Source organism: Equus caballus, chromosome 22 (assembly GCF_041296265.1).
Source record: "Equus caballus isolate H_3958 breed thoroughbred chromosome 22, TB-T2T, whole genome shotgun sequence".
Taxonomy (NCBI): Eukaryota; Metazoa; Chordata; class Mammalia; order Perissodactyla; family Equidae; genus Equus; species Equus caballus.
Genome location: NC_091705.1, coordinates 1404511 through 1419375, shown reverse-complemented (window position 1 = coordinate 1419375; position 14865 = coordinate 1404511). Strand labels below are relative to the sequence as shown.

The 14865-nt window shown below is 38.6% G+C and overlaps 1 long non-coding RNA gene across 1 annotated transcript; it reads right to left on the bottom strand.

Moving 5' to 3' along the window:
* Positions 1-3160: 3160 nt before the first annotated feature.
* On the bottom strand, positions 3161-5033 carry LOC138919993 (uncharacterized). Its single transcript, XR_011430578.1, has 2 exons — positions 4790-5033; positions 3161-3464 (listed from the first exon to the last, which is right to left on the bottom strand). It is a non-coding gene; the product is annotated as an uncharacterized lncRNA (long non-coding RNA).
* Positions 5034-14865: the final 9832 nt, after the last annotated feature.

The following is a 14865-nucleotide window of genomic DNA, read 5'->3' as shown; positions in this document are numbered from 1 at the left end:
TGTATATAGTGTTATGTAATGTCTTAATAGTTAATATTTACTATAGTGTATTTTAGCTATGATACTGTTTTTCAGAGGAAGTGGAGATATTTTTTACTTTATGCAGAATAAAAAATGCACTGTGCCTAGCCTCTCTTGTTTAAAATGTTTTAAGCTTAGGGCCGGCCCCATGGCCGAGGGGTTAAGTTCGTGCGCTACTCTGTGGTGGCCCAGGGTTTCACTCGTTCGGACATGGCACCGCTCATCAGGCCACGCTGAGGCAGTGTCCCATGTGTCACAACTAGAAGGACCACAACTAAAAATATACAACTATGTAATGGGGGGATTTGGGGAGAAATAGAGAAAGAAAAAAGAAAAACATTGGCAACTGAGATAACAACTGTTGACAATCTTTAAAAAAAAACAAAACTTTAAGCTAAGTATGTTCACAGCTTATGAACATTCTTCAGTTTAATCAAAATATGTTAAACTTTGACAGAAATATTTACATCCTTTCGTATGCTATTCTTAGTTTGAACTCTTAAATTTGCTGGTGTTGAGCAGCTTTGCAGGCTGCATTTTCCAGGTGTACTGCGTTTCTTTAGGTGAGCTATCTGGATTCTGAACTCAGTTTACATGCTGCTGTTTCAAATGGTCAAATTATTAGAGGTGCCCATTAAAGTTTTGCCTTTTTCCTTTGACATTACTGACAACCTTTGAAGGAAATGCCTTCTTCCTTTGAAGAAAATTAGATCAATCACGATGGGTTTGAAATGTTCTTTTATAAGACTCTCACCTATGAGATTGTAGAAGACAGGACCGTCAGAATAATGGAGCAGCAAGAAGACTCGGAGTAGCTAAAGCTTGTGACCAGACCTGGGTCCAGTTGTTTCTGTCAGCAAATGGGCTGAGGGTTGGAGGTGTTGACCAAACAAGCAGGAACTTGATGGATAACCCCTCAAGATTAGGGGTTTGCAAACAAGAAAAGAAAACGCATCCACTTCTGTTGTCAAAGGAAGGTGTGTTCGGCTTGTGGGGGAGACGGTGTTTATTATCAAGTCCATGTGAGCAGTTGGGAGGCTGTGTGAGGAATGTTCCCAGAATGCCCAGTCTTACCCGAGATTAAGGTAGCTTTTATTCATTAAGTCTGTCAATGAATAATTCAAGCAAGACATGCAGAACAAAGAAATATATATAGAAGTTAGGGTTTACTAAGGGTGCAGAGCCAGGAACATGTAAAAGAGGTGAGTACAAAGTAACAATATGCAACATAAAATAATATTTGCCCTCGAGGATAAAGTAGATGAGAGTAAGACAGAGTCTGTAAGCAAGGTTTTTCTCTGTGGTAGGTTTAATAAGATCTACTACTGAATCGTTCAGAAAGCTTTTGGCTGTTAAGTAGCAGTAAAGTGAACTCAAACTGGCTTAACAGTAAGTCATCAGGATGATTCGAGGCACTTTACTATCAGCAGCTCAGTGATGGCATCAAGGTCCACATTCGGTCCGTAGTTCATTTGGTCACCCTCGTGGTCGACTTCTCCAAGGCGGGGTCCTTTCAGGGTCATAAGATGGCTGTGGGTGGTCAGCAGAACTGTGTCTTTCCCTTTGGTTGGGCCAACTGATGCCACTTGCCCATCTGCAGATCAACAGGAGTCAGTAGGGGATGGGAAATGGGGAATAAATGGGAAGGCAGCCATCAGTGTCTCCTACAACTAGAAAGAGTGTTCCTGGGCTATTGGACTCTAGAATCATGAGGCATGAGAAAACTCTTTAAAGACCAAATGGAAGGAAACTGCTTGAGTAGAACAAGAGCCTTTCCAAAATCAAAAAGAAAGGGCATTTCCATTTATTGAAGATCTACTACATGACGACCCCTTTGCAAACAATATTTAGCAACCACAGTAACCCTACAAAAGATGTACTATACTGCCCATTTTATAGACAAAGGAACTGAGGCTCAGAGGAGTTATTTTGTGTAAACATAGTTCCCTCTTTTCTCCAAAGCTTATGTTCTTCCATTTAACCATAGGAGAAGGGCGGTCCAGACCAGATGTTAGGGTAAGGGATTTATGTAGTTTTTACAATGTGCTGTGATGTGCTGCCCAATCCCTCTGAAGGACTGAAGAATGAACTCCTCTAGTCATCAGAAGCACAGACAGCCCGCAGTTATCATCCCATTTGAGAACGGCCTCAGGTGAAGACAGACCCTTCAACCACGTTTCTGCCCTGTTTCCCAGGTGGCCGGTACTTGTTGACTAGAGTTCAGCTATAAGGACCTGTCCCCCTCTTGACTACTCTAAAGGATCATCCCAGCTTCAGCTCACCTGCAGGGTGGGCTGAGGCATCCATGCCCCGTGTCCTCCTCTGCTCAATCCTGTACCTTCTTGTCCCTACAGCAGTTGATCACAACAGCGCTCCCTCATAAACCACTTGCATTCTGATCTCTTTGCTTCCCGGGGAAACCAGCCTGTGACAATGAGCAATTTAAAGTACTTGAGAAGATGGTATTGTAGAGACAATAATAGATACAATAATATTTTGGTTTTCTATAAAATGAAGTCGTGTGACCACAACCTAGTTTTGAAATTTTATTATTCTTTGGGCTTGCTGGGAGAAAGGAAGGGCAGAAAGGCATAGTTAAGAATGTTGACAATGGGAACTATTAAACTTTTGAATCTGATATACATTTAATTAAGAAATGACTTTTTTCCCCTCTACAAATTTAGAGACTTCATAAAAACCAAGAAAACCTATGGGGAGATAGTCTCATGTCGGTCTCCAATACTGATTTGAAAGCAGTGAAGTATAGTTTAAAGACAAAATAGGATTTAAAAGGAGTCAAAAGAAATAGAATGCTAACAGTAATTGCCTATGGGTCAAGGGTCATCTATGGGTAAACTCTTTCTGCTTTTCTCATTTCCTGAATATATTTTATTTCCTGAAGTAAGAAAATGGGAGAATGATTTCCTTGTGGCATCTCCTGGTTTTTATGAAACCCAGGAAGAGAGAGGTTAATTTGAGGATAGTATTTACTTCTATTTCTTGTCTTAAAAAATATTTTAGGAAGTATAGAAAGCTTTGGGAGACTCCAACACAGTATTAATATTGCTACATATTTCTTTTTCCATTGTGCATTATTGAAAATAAATGCACATATGATTAAATGACATATGAAGATAGGTAACTCTTACAGTATTTATTAAATGGATGATTTACAAGTAGAACATTGATGAATAGAGGTAAAACTTCACTCATAGTGTACATAAACCCTTTAAATGTGCAAAGTTTACATTCAATTTCATTTTTTTAAAAAGCATCTGCCCCTTTAAGATTATATCATAGTGTGCGAAGCACTGGTGACATTTATGTCACCAGAAATTCAGTTTGCTGACTTCTCTGAGATTTCTCTTCTGATGATTGTACTGCAATAAGTGAGCATCTCTGACTGCAACCTTGAAGTGGTGAGCTTCAACCAGCACTTGTATCTGAAATGGCACATACGCAGAACTGTTAGAAATGCCCACTAATTTCAAAACCAGTCTGCCTGAGCTCAGGATGCCCGATGTTCCATCTTTAAGATCATTTGTGGAACTGATTAAAGTGCAGAAAGAGTAACTTTACAGCAAAAATGAACTCTAGATTATTTAAAGATTTACACAAAACAAAATGATAAAATTGTTAGAAAAAATATATAGTTGAAGCCATAAAGGAAAACATTAATAAAAACATAAAGTTTACATTAAAACTTAAAGTTTTTATGGTCTAAAACACATAAAAGTAAAAAATAAACACGAAAGTAGGACACCCCTAATAGAGTGGCAAATGTTACGAAGCTCTGTAATAACCAGTTTTGGCAAGAGCAGGGAAAACACACTCTTCCAGGAGCTCGTGTCTCTGTTAACCCTCACATCCTTCAGAAGGGGCACTTTGGCAATATCTTCTCTAAATTTTAAACATGTCTATTCTTTGAATAAAATTGTTCTTCTAGGAAGCAAAGATTTATAAGGATAGTTATTACAGTATTTCAGTAAAATAAATAAATTAACCTTCCCAGGTTTTATTTGTTTGGAACTTTCCATATTCCGAATTTTCATCAATAGAGTACTGGTTGAATTATCACACACATAAACAATGACATACCACTGGGTAACAATGTTCAAGAGGAAAAGATGTCCACCAGATGTAGAATAGGGTCCCTCCTCTCCCTGCCCTCGAGGAGCTTACAGTCGAGCTGTTTGTTGCCCACTCTACAGCCAGCCACGGCCCAACAGGGAGGACCTAGGAAATACTTATTGAATCAGCACTTAAACACAGAAAGTGTGTTGTATGTCGTAGACAATGCTGGAAAGATGTTCACCAAGCTGCAGCTTTTGTGAGGATGGTAGAAGGGCTGAAGGATGGAGGACTTTTTAGCCACTTTAAAAATATATATATATATTTTTCATAAAACAGGCATGTATTCATTTTAGAATTAAAAAAAGATTTTAGTTTTGATTGCCGTGCCAACTGTGTTGATTCAAGGAAGCGAGTCTCAGTCCAACTGCACCGTAAAGACTTTCTGCCTTTTTTTATTAAGGATGATATTTTTCTCATTTCCAGAAGAGCTTAAACTCAGAGTGGTGGCCGCAAGCACGACAGCCGCTCCTGCCCTGTTCCAGCCTGCAGTGCCTGGTCCCCTGGGATGGGGAGGAGATGTCCTAGTTAGGTGTCTCAGGAGAGCTGATGAAAATTCATTTCAAGGGCATTGTGGTTTAGAGCGAGTCCCATGAGCAACAGACATTTTCAATATCTCATAGTAGCAATAACTTACTTTGGTTTACCACTTTCAAAGGGGAAATCTGCCTGTCTTTCTTCCTTTCCCCAGATATTATCGAGCTTTGTAATGCAAACAATGGCTCTCCTGTTGTTCTCACTGAAGCGTGGGTTAAAGTGGAAGGCGACATCATGCCCTCTCTTGAAATCTCAAGCAAGCCTGTTGTAAACCAAAAACCAGAGTTAGTAAAATGATTCAAGCTGTGCATTTGTATCAAGTGAAGAACATGCAATTTTCTAAAGAGCAAATCCTTGTATAAATACAGGATGATTTTCTAAACAGAAAACACACTGGACGGTACACTGGGCCAAGGACTGGATGTAACACAGGAGCGTCTGACAGGAAGCAAGACATCGTGCTGAGTTTTTTGCCTCGTTGTCTTGGTCACGTCATTCTAGTCACTGTCGTTCCCTCTTTACCGCCTCTACCCATGAAAGCTCTTCAAGGTTTTCTCACAGAGGTTTAGGGCCACTTTGAGGGCATTTTATGCTTTACTTTGCAGAGAATAACCGTTACCTCCTTCCTGTCCTGCCAGCCTGCTTTTAATACCTATTAACAGCAAACCAGTCACACAAATAAGAGCTTTCAAATACTTGGCTTCGTAATAGTTAACCAAAAGCCGAGTCCTGACACAGCAAGAGCTAGACAACACCGTTAAAGTTCAGTATTCCATCGCTAAGTTGTAAAGTCGTGACAATAAATGTGATAAACATTCCATGATGTCAAGTGGAACTAACAAAAGTGCTGCTTGGCTTTTTGACCCCAGTTCCTGCACTTGGATGTCAAGGCAAACACAAGTCCTGGCTGTCGAAGCACTAACTCTTTCCCTCAGTGTCTCAGCGAACCCCATAGAGCACTGACATCAGAATCAGCAGGTGCTCTGGTTTTAAAGCAACATCTGCACTCTAGACCTTTTAGCAATGATTCTCTGTATATTTTGATTCACCCAGTAATGGACACATACAGCACACTGTATCTTCCAATGATTAAATTCACAGGGAAAGGACGAAGAGAGCCAAATGACAATAGAATTTGTATTTGACTGAGTATCCAATGCCTATATTTCCTCTGCAGTGAAAAGCAAGATACTGTCATCACTACCACCTTCAGCGTTCTTTTTTTCATGTAATTCCTCACATAGAATTTGCAGGACCAAGCAATAGCTTTTTCAGTTTAGACCACCTTAACCACTTCAACCAAAATTAGTTTTGACCGGCCGCAGTGTCTGTCTGCATCTATAGTGTTACTGGAGCTAATGTTTCCAGTGCAATAACCCTAAATAAAGCAAAGATATGTATATCAGTGTGGTCCTGCATGAGAGGGGTCGTACAGGTAGGAGAGCAGATATTAACAAATCATGAGTGCTGTGTGCACAGGGTAAGGTGTGCTGGGTCCTACCTTATGTTGGGAGGAAAGATGGACGAGGACATAGGCAGAGGGTATATATGTTTTGTACTTTGCTGTGAGGCGAGCTTTATTGTGCAGGGAAGAACTGTGCCATCAGAAGCTGTACAGGCTGTGTGGAAGTAGCAGTTGGCTTAGGGTGGTGACCTTCATGCGGAACCAGAGGAAGCTGGCTGGAGGTTGGAGTGAGTGGGCCATTTGGATGTAAAATGATCATATCAGAGCTGAGTCTATCTCCTGCTTACAGAGGAGGTGGCTCCCTTTGATTCACCAGGAACAAGGTGACAGACTCATGGAGTCTGTTTGCAGATTATTGAATAAACCTGTGGGCATAGCTTGAATTTGTACCTTTTGTGTACTGTCCATAAGACCCAGAAACACAGATGAATTAATGGCTGCAGTAGCTTTATTGGTACCACTGACCTCAGGGATGGGCGTACTGGACAGCTTCAGGATATCCTTAGCCTTCTTGTTCTACACGTAGGTATAACCAGTGGTGATAACCAGGACCAGCCATCCCAGGGCAGCCATGGATCAGCACGGATTTACCTGTTAGCTCCAATCTTACCCCATCCTAGCTCACCTCAGTCAAACCAGTTCCAGTGGCAAAGGTTGATTTATTTTGAGGAAGTCTTGTAACTTGAGGAATCTGTTCAAATCTTCTAAGTATATAGAGTCTGCTCAGAAAAACTGGGGTTCTCCATCCTGCCACTTGTCATCTGTAGACCAGGCTGACACCATAGGAATCTGTGACCCTGCTGTTGCCCCCACTATGAAGATGGAAATGGCAGCCGAGCGTGCAAGGTCCGAGACTGCACTGTGACCTGCACAACTGCGGGGAGATTTGCACGCACATCAGGACAGAGTGGCATCACTTTCAAGTGCTCAGACCAACTCAGAACAATGTCCAGTGGGGTCTTTTTGTTTTCACACCTTGTTTTTGACGGGCATGTAGACATAAAGTGCATGCTTGATTTTTTAGACAATGTATGGCTCAGAGGTGGAGGGACGGCCAGGCATCACATTACAAAAGCTTCACGTTTCCTTGACCTCTGAGACTTTCACTGCCAGGAATTACCAACAGAATGGGTTTCCTGCTCTTCCTCTTTGTCCTCAGAGAGTAGGACTCTGTTTTATTCTTGATTCTTCTGGTTTAAGATTCAGTGAGGGAAACGTTGTCCCCCTATTGGGAATACATATTGATTTATGGGATAATCCCGTACTGTGGTATAGCCAAGATTCTAAATGTGTAGTTTTAAAAATTCTAATCCAATCAACAAATACGTCAGACTTGCTAATCTTGCTGTTCACCTGTTTGCATTAGGCTTCACTGTGCCCAGAATTGTTATCAGCATGCAAGGCGTGACTCCTCCAGGCAAAGGCAGGTCGTAAAGCACAGTCTGGGATTTAAAAAAATGTATATGTAGTAAATAGTCCATTTGCACTTTTGGTATCCTCTTAATATGTTGCCTCTATGAATCATTACTGTATTGTTGTGGTAGCAAATTTTCATTATTCAAAAAAAAATTTTCAATTTATGTTTTTATTTTTTATCATTTTAGTTGCGGTAACATTGGATTATAACATTATATAGCTTTCAGATGTACATCATGCTGTATTTCAAATTCTGTGTAGATTGCATCATGTTCAACACACAAAAATGAATTATAGTCCATCCCCTCACATGTGAACCTAATCACCCCTTTTGCCCTGCTCCAGCCCCGATTGCCCTCTGGTAACCACTAATCCGATCTCTGTTGCTAGGTATTTGTTTGTCATTGTTTTATCTTCTGAGTGAGATCAGACGGTATTTGACTTTCTCCCTCTGACTAATTTCACTCAGCGTAATGCCCTCAAGGACGATCCATGTTGTCACAAATGGCTGGATTTCATCATTTCTTATGGCTGAGTAGTATTCCATTGCGTATGCATACCACATCTTCTTTATCCATTTGTCCCTTGATGGACCTAGGTTGCTTCTATGTCTTGGCTATTGTGTATAATGCTGCAATAAACATAGGAGTGCATGTATCTTTATGCCGTTGTGCTTTCAAGTTCTTTGGATAAATACCCAGCAGTGGGAGAGTTGGATCATATGGTAGATGTATTCTTAATTTTTGCAGGATACTCCATACTGCTTTCCACAGTGGCTGCACCAGTTTGCACTCCCACCAGCAGTGTACGAGGATGTGTTTCTCTCCACATCCTCTCCAACATTTGTTGTTTCCTGTCTTGTTAATAATAGCCATTCTGACCGGAGTGAGGTGATACCTCATTGTAGTTTTGATTTGCACTTCCTTGATAGCTAATGATGTTGAACATCTTTTCATCTGCCTGTTGGCCATCCGTATATCTTCTTTGGAGAAATCTCTGTTCAGATCTTTTGCCAGTTTTTTAATTGGGTTGTTGGTTTTTTTGTTGTCGAAGTGCATGGGTCCCTTGTATGTTTGGGATATTAACCCCTTATCTAACATATGGTTTGCAAATATCTTCTCCCAATTGTTAGGTTGTCTTTACATTTTGTTCATGGTTTCCTTTGCTGTGCAGAAGCTTTTTAGTTTGATGTAGTCCCATTTGTTTATTTTTTCTTTTGTTTCCCTTGCGCAGGCAGACGTGTTACTTGAAAATATGCTGGTAAGACTGACGTCAAAGAACGTAGTGTCTATGTTTTCTTCTAGAAGTTTCAAGGTTTCAGGTCTTACATTCAAGTCTTTAATCCATTTTGAGTTGATTTTTATGCATGATGTAAGGTAATGGTCTACTTTCATTCCTTTGCATGTGGCTGTCCAGTTTTCCCAACACCATTTATTGAAGAGACTCTCCTTTCTCCATCGTATGCTCTTGGCTCCCTTGTTGAATATTAGCTGTCCATAAATGTGTGGGTTTATTTCTGGGCTCTCAATTCTGTTCCATTGATCTGTGTGTCTGTTTTTGTGCCAGTACCACTCTGTTTTGGTTACTACGGTTTTGTAGTATATTTTGAAATCAGGGAGTGTGATACCTCCACCTTTGTTCTTTTCTCAGAAATCTTTTGGCTATTCAGGGTCTTTTGTTGTTCCATATAAATTTTAGGCTTCTTTGTTCTATTTCTGTGAAAAATGTTGTTGGAACTTTGATTGGGATTGTGTTGAATCTATAGATTGCTTTAGGAAGTATGGACATTTTAACGATGTTAATTCTTCCAATCCCAGAGCATGGAATATCTTTCCATTTCTTTGTGTCTTCTTCAATTTCTCTCAAGAATGTTTTATAGTTTTCAGTGTACAGATCTTTCACCTCTTTGGTTAAGTTTATTCCTAGGCATTTTGTTCTTTTTGTTGCCATTGTAAATGGGATTGCATTCTTAATTTCTCTTTCTGCTACTTCATTGTTAGTGTATAGAAATGCAACAAATTTTTGTACATTGACTTTGTATCCCGTGACTTGACTGTATTCCTTTATTGTTTCTAAAAGTTTTTTAGTGGATTCTTTAGGATTTTCTAGATATAAAATCATGTCGTCTGCAAAGAGTGACAGTTTCACTTCTTCTTTTCCAATGTGAGTCCCGTTTATTTCTTTTTCTTGCCTGATTGCTCTGGCTAGAACTTCCAATACTATGTTAAATAAGAGTGGTGACAGTGGACATCCTCCTATGGTTCCTGTTCTTAAAGGGATAGCTTTCAGTTTTTCTCCATTGAGAATGATATTTACTGTGGGCTTTTCAAATATGGCTTTATTGTGTTGAGGTATTTTCCTTCTATACCCATTTTATTTATAGTTTTTGTCATAAATGGATGCTGTATCTTGTCCAATTCTTTCTCTGCATCTATTGAGATGATCATGTGATTTTATTCTTCATTTTGTTAATGTGGTGTATCACGTTAATAGATTTGCAGATGTTGAACCATCCCTGCATCCATGGAATGAAAACCCACTTGATCATGATGTATGATCTTTTTAATGTACTGTATTCGATTTGCTAGTATTTTGTTGAGGATTTTTGCATTGATGTTCATCAGTGATATTGGCCTGTAATTTTCCTTTTTTGTGTTGTCCTTTTCTGGTTTTGGTATCAGGATAATGTTGGCTTCATTGAATGAGTTAGAAAGCCTCCCCTCCTCTTCAATTTTCTAGAAGAGTTTGAGAAGGATAGGTATTAAGTCTTCTTTGAATGTTTGATAGACTTCACCAGCGAAGCCATCTGGTCCTGGACTCTTATTTTTTGGGAGGTTTTTGATTGCTTTTTCAATCTCCTTACTGGTGATTGGTTTATTCAAATTGTCTACTTCTTCTTGGTCCAGTTTTGGAAGCTTGCATGTTTCTAAGAATTTATCCATTTCTTCTGGATTATCCAATTTGTTGGCATATAGCTTTTCATAGTATTCTCTTATTATCTTTTGTATTCCTGAGGTGTCTGTTGTAATCTCTCCTCTTTCATTTCCAATTTTATTTATTTGAGCCTTCTCTCTTTTTTTCTTAGTGAGTCCAGTTAAGGGTTTGTCAGTTTTGTTTATCTTTTCAAAGAACCAGCTCTTGGTTTCATTATTTCTTTCTATTTTTTTTTAGTCTATTTCATTTATTTCTGCTCTAATTTTTTATCGCTTTCTTCCTTCTGCTGATTTTGGGCTTTGTTTGTTGTTCTTTTCCAGTACCTTTAGATGTGCTTTTAGATTGTCTATTTGGGATTTTTCTTCTTTGTTGAGGTAGGCCTGAATTGCTATAAACCTCCGTCTTAGAACTGCTTAAGCTCTATCCCACAGATTTGTCATGTTGTATTTTCATTTTCATTTGTCTCCAGGAATTTTTTGATTTCTCCTTTGATTTATTCATTGACTCAATTGTTGTTCAGTAGCATTTTTAATCTCCACATTTTTGTGGCTTTTCTGGTTTTCTTCCTGTAGTTGATTTCTAGTTTCATACATTTGTGGTCAGAAAAGATGCATGGTATTATTTCGATCTTCTTAAATTTATTGAGACTTGTTTTGTGGCCTAATATGTGATCAATTCTGGAGAATGTTCCATGTGCATTTGAAAAGAATGTGTATTCTGTGGTTTTGGGGTGGAATGTTCTATATATATGTACTATGTCCATCTGGCCTAATGTGTCATTTAAGGCCAGGGTTTCCTTATTGATCTTCTGTTTGGATGATCTATCCATTGGTGTAAGTGGAGTGTTAAAGATTCCTACTGTTATTGTGTTACTGTCTGTTTCTCCTTTTATGTCTGTTAATAATTGCTTTATATATTTAGGTGCTCCTATGTTGGGTGCATAGATATTTACAAGTGTTATCTTTTTTTGTTGGATTGCTCCCTTTATCTTTGTGTAGTGTCCATCTTTGTCTCTTGTTACAGGTTTTGTTTTAAAATCTATTTTGTCAGATACAAGTATTGGGTAGCAAGTTTTCCTTTTCCTTATTCTCTCAACATATTTTAATTGAAAGTATTCTGTAAGGAAGAGTCATTCTTTCTTCCCTATGTATTGATTATTTATTTAGTTGTACCAATATGTACTTATTGATAATTATTTTGTCCTTTGGGTTATTATCCAATGCTGCTATCATTTATTTTGTTGTCCAAATTGTTCTAGCTTTGCTAATGGAACCATCATTGAATTAGCTTTTGTGTGCTTTGCTGTTTGGACACACTCTTTTTTTTTCTTTTCTTCACTTCTTGCATTCTAGCAGCCCAAGCTCATGTTATATTTTCCTAGATTTGGCTCTAGAAACAACCACTCCTCCAAGTATTGCTGCTATCTTTTATGGGAGGATGGTACCTGGGAACCAGCATCAGGATGACATGTTCTATCTTTATGTGTGCACTTATATTTTTCCCTTAAGAATTTATGACGCATATTTTCAACACTTTTAAATTTCCAAGTCATTGTAATTATAACTTTTAAAATCAAAACTCTATGCTATAGTTGAAAATGTTTAGATTTGGGAACCATAAGTCTGAGTTTGTGTCCAGAAATATAATTTACTGGCTTTATGATCATGTGAAAATTGCTTAATCTCTTTGATCCTCAGTGTCTGGGTCTACAAAGTGACAATGGTAGTAGCTGCCTCGTGTATTTGTGATGACTAAATTAAATAATAGTCGTAAAATATCTTGCATGATATTGAGGACATAGTATGCATTCAATCAATATTTGTTGTGTGTTGTTAATATAAATGACTTTATATCTGTAAATAGACATTTATTAAACTATTTCCTTCCCTATTTGGCTCTTATGTTAATTATGATTTTTCTTTGTTTACTTTTTCAAAAATTAATACAGAATACACATTGATTTGTTTCCTTTAGATAAATAACCAGTAGTGTTTTAGGGCCCAAACTACAACTTTAGGCTACATATTAGCATGAGGGATCCTAGAGTGGTCTGACAAATTTTAATTTCCATGAGCATTATTTCTGACCATCGGTTTCATCATAACCTTGCCTACATTGACCATTTACATCTTATCAAGCTCCATATTTAATAGAGCTTGATAAATCAAAGATTATCTTATTAGGTATTTGTTTCATTACTATGCATGGGAACCTGCCTCATATCTTTGTTTATGATTTATATACCCATCACTTTAAATATTATTGAAAACCTGATTCCACTAAATGGCTGGGGGTTTTTTTTTACTGCAATAGATGGAAAAACATAATTTTTTTATTATCTTTATTATTTATTTACTCTTCGGCATCAAATATGCTACTGCATGATAAGTAAGAAAATCCTATGAAATAATTAACTCACCAATTTATTAAGCAAGCATTATGCACCTACTATGTGATAATCACCTTCCCAGTAATCCTGGAACTATGAAGTTGAATAAGATGTGGTCTTTTCCTTACAGGAATAAACAATCCAGAAAAGAAATTAGAAGTGAAAACAAAAATTTACTATCCAATGACCAGCATCCAGAGTCATATAAAGTCAATGTCCAGAATCAAAGATTCTCTTGAGGAAGGGAGGAAGTTTAGGAAATGACTGGTCAGCCCAGTCCCTCTGGTATTGGTTAAAATCACAAGAATTTGGAGATGAGCTCCTGCATCCTCGTTCTGAGTCCTTGTCTTGAGACACCAAGCTTAAAGTGGACGTGGCGTGTGTCGGGGTTTATGTTGGTGGTCTATTTTCTTCAGTGCATATGGTTCCTCTTCTGTATGGGGACTAAGTCTTATGACCTGATCACTAGTGTAGCAGTTGCTATAAAGGTGTCTGTGTCCTGCTTGCAGATTCTCCATGAGGAGATTATCCATGTGGCCTTAGATCTTCACAGCATGTTGGCTGGATTTTGAGAGCAGCTTCCTGAGAGTGGCTTATGCTCAGAAGTCACATAACATCATTTGCACTCTATTCTATTCATTGAAATAGACACATCCCTGCCTAGATTCAAGGTGAGGGAACGTAAACCTCATGCCTTTATGGGAAGTGTGTCCAAAATTTCGTAACCAATTTTTAAAGCCACCACGAATTAGATACCAGAATTGATTCATCCATTCTATTGTAGATGGATATTTGAGTACTTTCTACTATGGAGGAATGATGGACATTACTGTTGTAATCATTCTTGCTCTATTCTCTTGGTTCAAAAATGTTTGCATGTTAGTGGAGTGTATATCTAAGAGAATTGCTGGTCAGCTTGCATGTGTATCTGCAGCTTTAATACATAGATCCTGCCAAACAGTTTTCCAAAGTGGCTGTATGAATTCATACTCCTAACAGCAATGTATGAGCCTTCCAGTTGCTCTCCAGCCTCCCCTCCACTTGCTGCCATCAGCTCAACATTTAAAAACTGCTTTAACCCATTCTGTGGTTGTGTAGAAGATCTCAGTGTGGTTGAATTCTCATTTCTCTGATAACTAGTGATTTGAGCACCTTTTCATGTGCTTGTTAGTCATTGGGATAGTCTGTGTTGTGAAGTGCCTGTTCAAGTGTTTTGCCCATTTTTAACAAACTGGGTCGTTTGTCTGGTTTTTTTATTGCAATGCTGAAGTTTTTGCGTATTCTGGATGTGAATCCTTTGTTGAATATTGGAATTGGCACAATCTCTTTGCATCCTGTGTCTTACCATTTTCCTCTTGTAATGTGCCTCATGATGAACTGAAATTCTAGATTTTAATGAATTCCAGTTAATCAATCTTGTCTTTTACAAAGAGTGTTTTTCTGTGTGTGTCTTCTTTAAGAAGTTTTTGCTACCCTGTGTTCCTGAAGATGTTTTCTTATGTTATCTTATACAGTTTTATTATTTTACCTTTCATCTTTAGGTCTAAGTGTCCAGGAATTGATTTTTCTTCGTTGTGAGGGTAAGGGTCAAGGTTCTTCTTGATATCCTTATGCTTATCTCTACAAGTAATAACCAGGAGCATTGGGTCAGGTGGACAAATGCCTGGGAGTTAGGATTCCTGTAATCTCAGCCTTAACCTATCTTTAAAGCACCCTCTGAACTTGGACAAGTTATTTTCCCAGTTCTCCATCCTCTCAGCCTCCCTCCTTCCTTCCTTCCTTCCATCTATCCATCCTACCGTCTGTCCAGATATCAATCTGTCCAGCCATCCTTCTGCCTGTTCACCTGTTTGTCCTTCTACTCTCCTTCCATCCTCTTTCTTCCCATCTCTCCAACTTCTCTTCCTTGTCTTTATTCTTCCTGCTTTCCCTTTGACCCTCCATTTGTCCACTCTTCCTCTGTCCAACTAGG